Source organism: Euprymna scolopes, chromosome 5 (assembly GCF_053919585.1).
Source record: "Euprymna scolopes isolate OS-2025 chromosome 5, ASM5391958v1, whole genome shotgun sequence".
Lineage (NCBI taxonomy): Eukaryota > Metazoa > Mollusca > Cephalopoda > Sepiida > Sepiolidae > Euprymna > Euprymna scolopes.
Window position 1 is genome coordinate 62,149,907 of NC_136486.1, and position 13,179 is coordinate 62,163,085.

General features: G+C 32.5%; 1 long non-coding RNA gene across 3 annotated transcripts in view; it reads left to right on the forward strand.

Moving 5' to 3' along the window:
* LOC145276817 (uncharacterized) overlaps positions 1-13,179 on the forward strand; it is a 513,337-nt gene that overhangs the window by 279,009 nt on the left and 221,149 nt on the right. For 2 of the 3 annotated variants that reach the window (XR_013868019.1, XR_013868020.1), the window contains exon 1: positions 1-252. This exon is cut by the window's left edge and continues 152 nt beyond it. The exons of the other annotated variant lie outside the window; for it this stretch is intronic. This is a non-coding gene — a long non-coding RNA (uncharacterized LOC145276817). The remainder of the gene's footprint in view (positions 253-13,179) is intronic. 3 annotated transcript variants of the gene reach the window in all.

Consider the following 13,179-nt stretch of genomic DNA (forward strand, 5'->3'; position numbering starts at 1 on the left):
CGCAGGTTATATAATCAAATGCGAGTAACACGGAAGGCATTGTAACAACGTCAAGTAAACAAAATAAGTAGTTGAATGACATATTTACAAATGAAATAATCCGTATATATTTTTAACTTGGAAGGTTTACAGCAATAGGAAAACCGAGAATTTATAGGGATATTTTTAAGTGTCTTGTAAAACCATGGGTTTCATATGCTGAGAAATTAAAAGAAGACTGGATCGATTAATTAGGAGCTGTGAATATCAGAGGTCAGAAAAATCATCTTTAATTTTTTTTTTTTTGATCAGTTAAATAAATTTTTATTCATTGACAGTTATTTATAAGTGTTTATGCTATTTTGTATGTATTTAATATATGGTTCTATAATAGGATTGGAAATATTTCATTGAATAAACTTGTTATATTGAGGGAATAAATCTAAATGAAGCAAGTAATGAAGAGAGAATAAATTCAAATGAAAAAATAAAAGTTTTCACGCTTTATAAATATTTAATGTGGGTTCTAGAGGAAACTGAAGAGAAGATGAAGGCTTCGTTTGAAATTGAATATCCTCCTGTAAATAATTGGAGGTGAAAAATATTTAAAAATTATAATGAGATTTACTGCTTTTGACTAGCATATCCATTAACCCTTACATCACAACTTCTTTGGCGAGGAAAGTGAGATGTTATTATATATACCAAATCTAAAAAAATAAAAACCAAGAGATAATTGCAAGGTGATATTAAAAATAAAATATTTTGTCGAGTAATGTCTTCTGCACAGAAGAGAAAATCATCTTTTGCACAATAATTTCTTGTGAACACGCGAAAAAATATTTTTTTCTACAATGATTTTTTGTGAATACACAGCAGAAAAAACAATAAAACAAACAACAACAACAAAAACAACAAATTAATTTTGCGAACAAACAAACCATAACAATGAAAAAAATGTTGTGCATAAAAAAATTAGAAAGTAATCGGATTTATTTACGTCATGGATCGAAATGAACTGAATAAAATATCGCGTAAGCAGAAAACTGAATTTTTTATAGGCTCCAAACATTTTAATTTAAAATTTGACTGCAAAATTTCACAAACAATTAATGGAAACGCCAAAATCAATTTCTCCGGGCAGAAGACTTTAACGGATAATTCATTCAATCTTGAAACTTTTCCGTCTTGGTAACGATGAAAGGCTACGTTTTACCAAAAGTTTGCATGAATGAACAACGCATGGAAATTGCGTTTAATACATCACCAGTTCGGCATATCAGAGCATGAAATATATTCGATTTCAACCTTTAAAAAATAGATTTCAAATTAGATGAAATGATTACACAGTAATCAAACATTGTTGATGGGGCAACGTCTTTATCTAACATCCACTAAAATTTTTTGACATGAAATAACATGTTTCCAACAATTGTGTCAAATATGCTGGATTGGTTTTTCTACAATGCGAATGTTTTCTGCTGAAATTGCTGATAAAGGATCAATTTAAATGCCAAGTCTTCATCACAGGGTTATATTCGTCAAGAGATGCGGGCAAATACACACGTCTTCTCTCTATGGTCGACAAAGGAATCTTATCCTTACATTGGATGCAATTAATTCCATGTATTCATTCAAAAAGTAAAATATTTTATCAAGAAAAGAGAAAAATGTTATTATTTTCCATGTACTTCCGGTTCGCCATATTTGTAACTTAATTCTATGGGTCGATTCTTGGACAAATTGACGCAAAACCTGATTAGTTTGGACATGGATATTGTCGTTGTTTGAGCAGAATCGATTAACAATTTGTTCTTTTCATCTTATATAAAGAACTAATAAAACTTGAGTGTATTTTTCTTATTCCGTATGATGTATCAAGTTCAAACATATATCAACTGATTAAACGATGACTATTCATCACATATATGCTCGTAATGACTTCAAGATAGATTTTTTGTGTCTTTGTAATTATTATTGATCAACCTGCTACATACTGAGATAAAGAAGAATACGATAAATATATAGGAAAATGGCAGCAAAAAGGGTGACGTAATATGAAATATTGTGACATAATAAGAAGCACCGATGTAATTACGATTTTATATTAATGAAATTCTGCAGGGATTTTTCGCAGAAGTATCGGCAAGTTGATGTATTTTTAGAAATCTATTTATAAACAAGAATACTCCGGCATTATATAAATTCCATGTTGGATACTATTTTCCTATTTTACAAGTAGTCGAATGTGTTCCGATACAATGTAAATATGGAAAAAAATACGCGCTGAGATAAGTCGTTTTGAAAAAGGGAAAATTATTAATTTTGCAGTTCCTTGATAAAAATAAATTTCTTTATTTTGATTTTGGTAATTTATATTTATTAATCGTTAGATCGTCGCAATATGTTTATTTTTTTATTTTCTTACTCACTGATACGCCATGTTTTGGGTTGATTTTACTCCTTAAATACTTCTCCTAAATAAATAAAAAAAAACAAATAAAATGTACACTTTTTTCATTCACAATAGAATAGTCAACGTTGCTACTTGTCTATCAAAAGAGTCTATAAATAAGACAAAAGATCAAGTTTGTGTGAGAAGAGCATTTCAATTATATATTGCATATCTTGTTTAAACATAAGCATGTAAGGAGATTGAAATTAATCTACGAAATACTTAAGTGGGAAAAAACATCTTATTAAATGTTTTATGAAACTAGAAATATATGCCATGTTTCTGCGACATGCAGAATCCAGCCTAAACTAGTGTTTTGTGTTCTAAATTTGAACTGTCCGTTGCTTGCTAGCAAAGAACGAACATATATTGCATGGTTCTTATCTTCACAGTGTCTTCGTGTAAATAGAAAGCATACTTTCTTCTAATCGATATTAGAAAAAATGAAATAGACTAAAGTCGGAGAACGGCCCAATTTCCACTTAGTATTTTGGCGATTGTTTATCTGTCTGAATTATTTGCAAAATAAATAACTAAAAAATGGCTACTTTATTAAAAAAAAATCATAATTCTTGGATGAACCAGCTGAATGATCAAGTAAATATAACACTACTTATGTCAAAACTGTTGGAATATCGAAAACGCAATTTTTGCGTGTTGATCATCGGAATACATCATACTAGAAAAGATGCTTTTTTTCATAATTTATTAACAAACTTTTAGATAACAAAATACTACTGTCAATTATTCTAAATATATCACATTTGAATTCAGTAAAAAGAGAAGAGTAATATATATATATATGTATGTATATATATATATATATATATATATATATATATATAAAAGTGAAAGTGTCTGTCTGCCAGCGTACCTCTGTGTGTGTGTGTGTGTGCATTTCTCTACGCAATAAGTCTGTCAATTTTTAGTCTACTAACTCAAAATTTGATCTACATGGTACTGAGATTTGGAAAAAAAATTGTGATCGGTTTTCGGCCAGAAATTTGGCTCTTAAGGGGGCAAAGTACAACGGTTTGACCTTTGAGAACTCTACCAAACTCCTCCGACAATTTTCGGTCTAAAAACTTGAAATTTTAGATATAGGTTCCTTGGGCATGGATTTAACTTAATAACTGAATCTGAGCCAAAAACTATACATTTTAATTAGTCATAATAGGGGTCAATTTTTTAAAAAATTGACCACTTCTTTTTTTTTTTTTTTGCACAACATACATCTCCAAATGCCAGGGAAACGCCGAGCACCCATACTAGTATATCTATAAAAGTGAAAGTATCTGTCTGTGTCTGTGTGTTTATGTATCTGTGTGTGTGTCTGTGTGTGTACCTTTCCCTACGCACTAACTGTGTCAATTTTCCGTCTACAGACTCGAAATTTGACATACATGATACTGAGATTTGTGAAAATCGATGTGATCGGTTTTCGGCCAGTAATTAAGTGATTAAGGGGTCAAAGTTAAACGATTTGACGTTTAAGAACTCTGGCACACTCCTCCGACAATTTTGAGTCTAAACACTTGAAATTTTGAATATAGGTTCATTGGGTACGGATCTAACTTAATAACTCGATTGATACCGAAACAATGAATGTTAAGGGGTTATGATAGGGATCGAAGTTTTAAAAAATTGACCTTTTTTTTTTTGTAATTTTGCTCAACGTACACCTCCAAACACGCGGGAAACGCCGGACACTCATACTAGTATATCTATAAAAGTGAACGTGCCTGTGTATCTGTATGTCTGTGTGTCTGTCTCTCTGTCTTTGTGTCTGTGTACATTTTCCTTCGTAATAACTCCGTATATTTTTAGTCTACAGACTCGAATTTGGTATACAGGGTACTGAGATTCGGTAAAATCTATGTGATTGGTTTTCGGCCCGAAATTTGGCAATTAAAGGGACAAAGTTCAACGATTTGACTTTTGAGAACACTACCAAACTCCTTCGACAATTTTTAGTCTAAACACTTGCATTTTAAATAAAGGTTCCTTGGAAATGGCTCTAACTTAATAACTAGAGTTGGGCCCCAAGCAATAAAATTTAAAAGGGTATAATAGGAGTCAAAGTTCAAAACATTGACGTTTTTTTTTTTTTTTTTTTTGCTAAGAATACACGCCGAAACACCCGGGTAACGCCGGGCCAAAATGCTAATACACACACACACATATATATATATATATATATATATATATATATATATATATATATATAAACGTGAACGTGGCTGTGTCTGTTTGTGTGCATTTCCCTAAGCAATAACTAATTATAACTAATTCAAGTCTACAAACGCGAAATTTGATATACAGGGTACTGAGATTTGGAAAAATCTTGGTGATCGGATTTTGGCCAGAAATTTGGCTGTTTAATGGTCAAAGTCCAATGATTTTACTGTTGAGAACTCTACCTAGCTCCTCCGACAATTTTGGGTTTAAACACTGGAAATTCTAGATATAGGTTCCTTGGTCATGGATCTAACTTAATAAGTTGATCTGAACCCTAAACAGTAAAGGGTAAGGGGCTATAATTGAGGTCAAAGTTTAAAAAATTTGACCCCTGCGGTTTCTACTAAATTACTCAGACACTTTCTGGTCTAAACATTTGAAATTTTGCAAAAAGGTTATTCAGAGTTAGGGCAAGGTTTTTAATCGGTTTGGGCGAAAATATTTAGTTAGCAATATATAAATATATGCATGTATGCATGTTTGCATGTGTGCCTAAAACTTTCGACGGAGGCGACTGATTTTATCAAGATCAGTATCGTTTTGAATACAACCTTTCACACGACAATATCGAAAAATTGGCTAAAAACATGAATATCTTCACTTTCAACTAGACACTTTTCTACAGGGGAGTCGCTTTTTTCGCCCATCTTTTTGAAAGTTATTCTCTCCTTTCTATTGTCTAGCCTGTATTAAAACCTACGTCACTTCCATTTGCAGGTGGACGTAACGACAAAGACGTCAGTTTTTTCCCTCCGTTGTTTTTGTCCTTCGTGGTGAAGTGTTCGAGCCTGCCTTTCTACTACCACTTTTTTTTCTGTTTGCTTAACGCACGCATCCAAACACCCGGGAAACGCCAGGTACCCATGCTAGTATATATATATATATATATATATATATATATATATATATATATATATATATATATATTGCTGACGAGGGGACTTTGTTAAAAGAAAAACTATATGTCAAATTCATTGTCCATGATCTAATGTCTATCGCAATAAAAACATCGTTTCCGAAACGATTGTACAAATTATTGGTTTTGTTGTGGTCCTTCTTATGAAACAGTTTTTTTTTATTTGGAATTTGAATTTGAATTTAAAAGTATCAATAGCCTTACTGTATATATATATATATATATATATATATATATATATATATATATATATATATATATATATATATATATATATAATTTTAGGTTGTTTTCTTCTAAGTTAAGTAACCAGTGAAATATAACAACGTAAATGCTGCTGTGCTGAATAGTATATAGTATAGTATATAGTTACTAGAAAACTCTTCAACTAATCACGTTTATATAATAGCGAAATAATAATGAAATCAAAAGTCACCTTGCTGTATAAAATCTGTAAAGGAAACAGGCGTTGAAGTTTCGATGTGCATGAAACAAGATTAAGTGGGTGTGGATTTTTGTACGTGTTAGGGTGAGATAATTAGATGGGTAGAGTTGGAGTTTAGCAAGTCAGGTTTGAGACAGGGGTGAACAGCGAAATAACGGAGAGACATTTTATCTACGCACGTGTATTCTTGTTGTCTACAAATCTAAGTGTGCTAGTATAATTTTTTAAAGTTAAGGGATGGGTATGACTTTTTTTTATTAGTGTTTTCGTATCTTCTTCGAAGGCGATAAAGATTAAAATCATATTTTACCGTCTATTTTCGCTGCACTTCCGTTGAACTTATATAGGGCCACTGAGGGGGAGTAGACTAATAAAAAGTAAGAGGGGTAAGACCAATAAAAAAATAAGAGGGATAAGGCAAGAAGTAGAGAGGGGGAAAGAAAAAGAATGATGAAAAAAGGACACAGAAAGAGATGGAGGAGAAGAAAAATAAGAATAAATAAAAAGTGGTAAGCGAAACGAAAATGGAGAGGGGTAAAACAATTTGTTTAATAATAGGAGTTTACAACTACTTATTATTTGGTTACTCTCGCTCTATCATATCTGTCTACCTAAACTAGCTTAAACACTATTTACCATTGCATTTGTTAGTTTTATATAGACTTATTTATTTGTATATTAATAACTGTGCTATTCAATGTTTAAAAAATGTTGTTATAATACTAATTAAAAACCCAAAATGTATATTATTACAAAACCGTTTACGATCATATAAATTAATTTATTACGACAACCATTCGGGTTATTAAAAAGAAAAGATAATTTATTTTGCTGTCTTTGCTATTTTCATAACTACACTATTGATTTCGAGATCCATTGCACACTTAACTCAATGCTCAAATTCTATTCCTCACAGGGACAATTACAATGACATGGTATATCCACCCAATTTCGGATACACTTTGTCAACACTGAGAAAGCATTGTGACTACAGCAACCAGCACACAATCAACGCAACAACGAATAAGGTTGCCCGCTATACATTTCGAAAAGCAATAAGGAGCAGTGCGCTTTCGTTATATGGGAATATAACTTTCTCCCATGAACCTATTTTCTGCCCACCTGGATTTATAACCCCGAACGACATTGAACTCCTTCCGATAATGGATTACCTAGGTTGTATGAACTTCTCTTTTCGTATAATTTTCACCATATAATTATCCACAACCACTCAAAAAACTATTTTCAATAATTGTGCTGAAAAGCAAAATAGCGTCCATTCGCAGCTGAACATTTTGCTAACTGCATTTCATTTCCTCTGATGATGTGAACCATTGTTGAATAGTCATGTATTAAGGAACTTAACATAACCCCTTTTATATATTTCTCTTGTCAAACAATAAATTCTTGAATCGAATATATGCCTCTATATGTTGTTTTTTTCAGAATTTAAAATTTAACCTTGATACACACACAAATATATATATATATATATATATATATATATATATATATATATATATATATATATATATGAAGTGATATACAAGTTGCCATTAACATAATAAGCGACGCTTTTTGTGTAAACGAATCGAGCGGAGGCGTTTGGACGATGTCAAAACATAAACATCGGTAATTAATTACCCACACATCATCGCCCGTATAGCTTAATGGTTAGCAGCCTTGACTGTAATTTGGGCGGTCGCGTCTCGATCCTGGCTTGGGGCAGTTGCCCGTCTAGCCGAACGGATGAGCTGTACAACAGCGAAACAGTACTGTATGTGAATAGTTGGACAACACAGGCGGGAAAATAAAAACAAACCTAATTAAACGATACATCCTACTGTGATGATACGTCCCCGTTTAAAAATCCCCAATGGGAATTTATCCTCGAAACGTATCGTAATATAAAAAAAAATATGTGCGTGCCGGCTGTAAAATTATCACAACCCAGTAGCACTTACCAGGTTCTGGATAGTACTTCCGTCGTGTAATTTCCTTATACGATTCACGGTTCACGAAATGTCAGGCTATAAATATCGGAACATTACGTTTACATATATATTATACGCATGCCATTTATTGTGCGTTAAAAATTCAATAATCAAGACAAAATATTAAGAGGAAGTAATAATAATAATAATAATAATAATAATGATAATAATAATAATAAAACAAACAGTGTCCAACGGGTCAAAAAGGGGGAGGCAACACGAAAGAAAACTGTTCAAATGAACATAGCCTTTTTTATTTCCTTCCCTTTTATTTTTTATCTTTACTTTTTCTTTCGCGTGGAAAATGGTTGAGTTATGTGAGGCAGTAGAAATCATTAAAAAATAACAAACAAAAAAAACAGTTCAATTCAGCAAGTCGAGATTGGTGAGATAAAGGGGGATATTGAACAGTCTTGTGAGGGTGTGCATTCAACATATTATTCGGTATCCAACAAAATTCAATGTTCTCATGTTATAATATGAGGCATTTCGCCGTCACGCCAGTCAAAACCCTTCGAAGTTCACTTGTCTATTTGTCTTCCACCGTGTTTCTTTCTCGCTTGTCTTTCAACCACCGAAGTTCGGTGGTGTCCTTTCCATACCTTGAGCCAAGGTTATCTCGTAGTTCTGATTAATTCTCTTTTCGGCTCCAGGGGCCTGGCTCAGATAGGAGAGTCGCCATTTCTCCGCATAATTCGCGTTGTTGCTGTTTAACGTGTCCTTTCCACTAGAGGATATATGCCATCCCGATGTCTCTAAGCCAAGGTGTTTTGATAGTTTTTCTGTGTTCCCTTTTTGGCTCCAGGAATGAGGATTAAGTCGAGTAAACTTCTAATTTATCAAACGAATCATGTTGGCTGGTGTTTGTCGCATTTTTATTATCGACATTCGTTCGGCGATATGATCAGCTCCATTTTTTTAAACTGCGTGTTGCTTCTTTTCCATGTATGCCAATCCCGCCAACAACAGGTTGGTTTTTTCCTCCTCATTTTTCCCCGCACGCTAATTCGTTTGTGGTGTTTTTGACGAATGACTCTGTGGGGAAGAAGGATGGTGGTGGGATGTCTGACTCGCTTTCTTTTATGGGTAAACCCGTAGATATTTGGTTGGCGCATGTCTCGATAGCAATGGGATGGGGCGGGGTTTGTGACCGATATATATTCCAAATAAAATTAAAGGGGAGCGTTGGAGGTGTCTTCCGATAGATATTAAAAATAAAATTTAAAAAGAGAGGGAGGGGAAATGGCCACGTTTGCATTATGCCCTTTTTTCCGGTTACAATACTTACCGACTAGAACAAACACATAGAACTATGTATATATTATACTAAATTTACAACCTCCAATTTAATAACTAACTACAATAATAGTTCTAATACCACACAAAGCCAAACAAATATAGTGTATGAATTTATGAGCCCAATATATACAACACGAACCTAGGCCACACACAGCAACCCTCTCCCGACTACTTACCTATCATTTAGCGCCATAAAACAACACCTAACATCCCATGATAAAAACCTACACTCGTTCGAAATTATAAATGTTTTTACTAAGCATAGTAAAACTCGATACCTTAACAATTGCACACGAGGACTAAAATTGCAAGAAACCATAGAAATTAAAAAAAACATCCATAACATTTTAATTACCGGATCTCATTATATACGGGACACATATGTTGACTGTATTTAATAGCTAAAAAGAAACTGAAAAAAAATAAAATATAAAATAAGAAAATCGATATTAAAATAAAATAATTCACACTAACCTATCGTGTACCCAACTTTATAAGCAATAAAAAAGTAACTATAACTACAGCAAGCCTCAAAGAAAAAGAAAAAAAAACAACAACAACAGCAACAACAACAACAACAACGACAGTCGCTACTGACGACGATCGGATGTACCGATAGAAAGCACCAGAGAAAACTATGGCGGAACAACAACTTTTGAGCGCCATAATATACAACATGCCAACTAAAACTAAGAGACCACTTGGCCACAATCATGACTATTTCTGTGTTCAATCAGCTTTTCTTGAATATGTAGTATGTGTTACAATATACTACATAATTACCTTCAGTAGATGCTAAAAGATATTATTTTAAGTTAGTCTTACAGTTTATGCCATATAGCGGAGTACATCTTTTATCGTTTAGATTTCCACAGTACTTAGTAGCCGTGGAATATAAAAGTTATATCAAGAGTAAGGTTAAACATTTTTGAAATTTTTGTTTAAGTGTTTTATTATAGTGGAAAATTAGATAGTGGTGTTCGGGATAAACAAAAATATTGGTTTTATGGATAACAAAATATTAACATTTGTACTTTATGTTTAGGTTACTTGATAATTGCGTGTTGTATATTTATTTATATTGGAGGCGATGATATATTAAAACGTTTCATGTGTTATCTAGTGGATGTAAGATATTGTTCTTTTAACAGACAGATGATAAACGTATAAATCGTATGTATGTTGTTAGCCAGGCGACATGATATTGTCGTGTAACTTGAATCATGTTGTATGAGACTTATTACATGGGATATTTTTACAGTTCATATGTAAGATGAAGAATACATGCTTCATACCTTTTTTCATGAAATCCGTATCTTCCCGCTGCTCCGTGACAAACCATGCAGCCAACTGAAACATCTGTTCTTCTTTGTGAAAACCATTAAAACAACTCTTTATATTTTTATAATATAAATTTATTAAAGTTGTCTCAATTGGTTTTCACAGGATCTGCAGTTTCTACATTTTCTGTTCATACAGCCCGCTCCTCGCTGTCGGTCCGCCCTTGTCCAGACGTCTGTCTGCTCTGGTGGTCAATTCTCAACTCCCTCAATCTCTCCAAAACTAACTACATCAGGTGTTCTCTTACGTCACCTAATTACGGGTCTCATACCAATCTAATCACCAACTAGTTGTTTGTTTATCCAAATCCAAAAGAATGTTTACATCTATTTTCTATTTTCGTATTCCTTTTGCGATTTACGCGTCAATCATTTCTTTCGCAATTTAATTGTTTATTCTCCTAATCATAATAAATGATCCAGCGACCAACCGTCGCTCAAATCAATTAACAAGAATCCAACAACAATAATAATAATGTTTTCACCATTGTTCCCGCTTACCACAGTTAACAGATACTACGCTATGATCACAACCTAAAGGGTCATAACATTACATGTGTTCTTTTACTATTTGCGTAAAGTTGTACTTGAGGCAATACAGTGTAAAAGAGTTATAGAATAGACGACATACAATAGAAACACATATGTCTGAATTTAGTTTAATATTTCAGTACGAGTAAACATTGTAAAGTTAGAAGGAAACTCTTTTGTGGATATAATATTCATGCGTATGCTAAATATCAATTCTATAGTCGAGGGGTTAATGGGATATGTATAGAAATTATTTGTAAATGACGGGTCTGATTAAATGAAATTTTGTTCGTGCGTAGTCTTGACAGAAATGTTGTTGTTTGGGATTTAGTGATAAGGAAAATGAACAAGTGTGTTTCGGTGAGATATTACATGTAGTGTTAGAATCGTCCTTAATAAGGATTTCGAAGCGAGTAGTTAACAAGTAGGAAAACAGTATGATTTGTCATGCCTACAAATTATTAAAGTGTCCTGCTTTTTATTTAAAACTGTTTTCCCTATCCTTAAATAGGTGATAAAGAGTTTCTCATTTCAGAAAAGAAACAAGGTAAATATAGTGATAGGCAAGTTCGTTTTGTCATAGAATTTCTTCGTTAACAATTGATGTTAAGATTTTAATTGGTGCTACATTGTAATATATAGCAGCACATCATCCACAAAATGTTAAACGAAAACACTATTAAATTTAGCAATAGTTGCGAAATAGCTTTGAAATTAATGCAAACACACATTAACAAAATATTAAACAATGACACAAAATGTAATCAGGAAAATAAAAAAATGCAAATCGAAATGACCCCTTAAACAAAACTGCATTACAAACGCTGTAAGTTATCTAGCTAGTATAAGAGCTTAAGAGGACCACATTACTAACAAATTCAATATTACTAGTAATACTTTAAAACAGTTATAAAATTGTCAAAGAAATCCCTTCCAAATCCCAATCATTATGATAAATCATTATATATATATATATATGTATATATATATATATATATATATATATATATATATATATTAATTTATAAAATATATATGGCGATAAAGCTACACTGAATATTCGGCGTTTCATCCACTCTAAGATTCGTCAGGCTTATGCCCGAATTCTGCGGTTCTTTCTCGTTTTTATATTGTCCTCTTCTGTTGAGGATTTTAGTTAGCTTATCAGCTTTCTAGTATCCATCGCGCCCGTTCCTATCAGCCAATGGGCATGCCTTTTATCTAACAAAGGATGTGTTTTAGAACTAGGTCAGTAGTTTATGGCAGACCTTTTCCTTTTTTTTAATATATATATAAATACATATGTGTACATATATATATATATATATATACATACATATATATATACATACATATATGTGTGATCGTTTATGTATATTCATGTTTATTTAATTTATTTATTTGTTTATTTTCTATTGTTTTTGTTAGTTTTAACGCTATTTTGTATCGCTATCCTAGAGTAAGTTTTATTTTGTGAACACAGTTGTTTGCTATTTCTCTTCTACAGTTTAATAGACTGTGGGGTTCTTTAAATACAGGATAGTAAATTTTCCATGAAGGCATACTTTACTGGATCGTCTAAATGCCTACACGTGGTAGCTTGTCTTATATTTGTATGCTATATTTTCCATATATATATTATTTGTTTTGAGGTACTTTCAGAATGAATTACATTATATATTCGAAAGTGCATTTTTACCTACATGCGAGTTGGGAATAATTTTCCTTTTGACCAATTTGGTACCCTAAAATATGGAGCGGCATATGTCTTGTAAAAATATAATAATCCTCTGATATTTGCTTCATCGTGGATTACGCACCATACACTCTAATGAGTCGTATACAACGAACCAGTATCAGTTGATAATTCTATTTTAACATTATATATATGTGTGTGTGTGTGTGTGTGTGTGTCTGTGTGTGTGTGCCTCATTAACTTGGAACTATGCCTGTTAATTGAAGCAATTGTACGCACTGAAGAA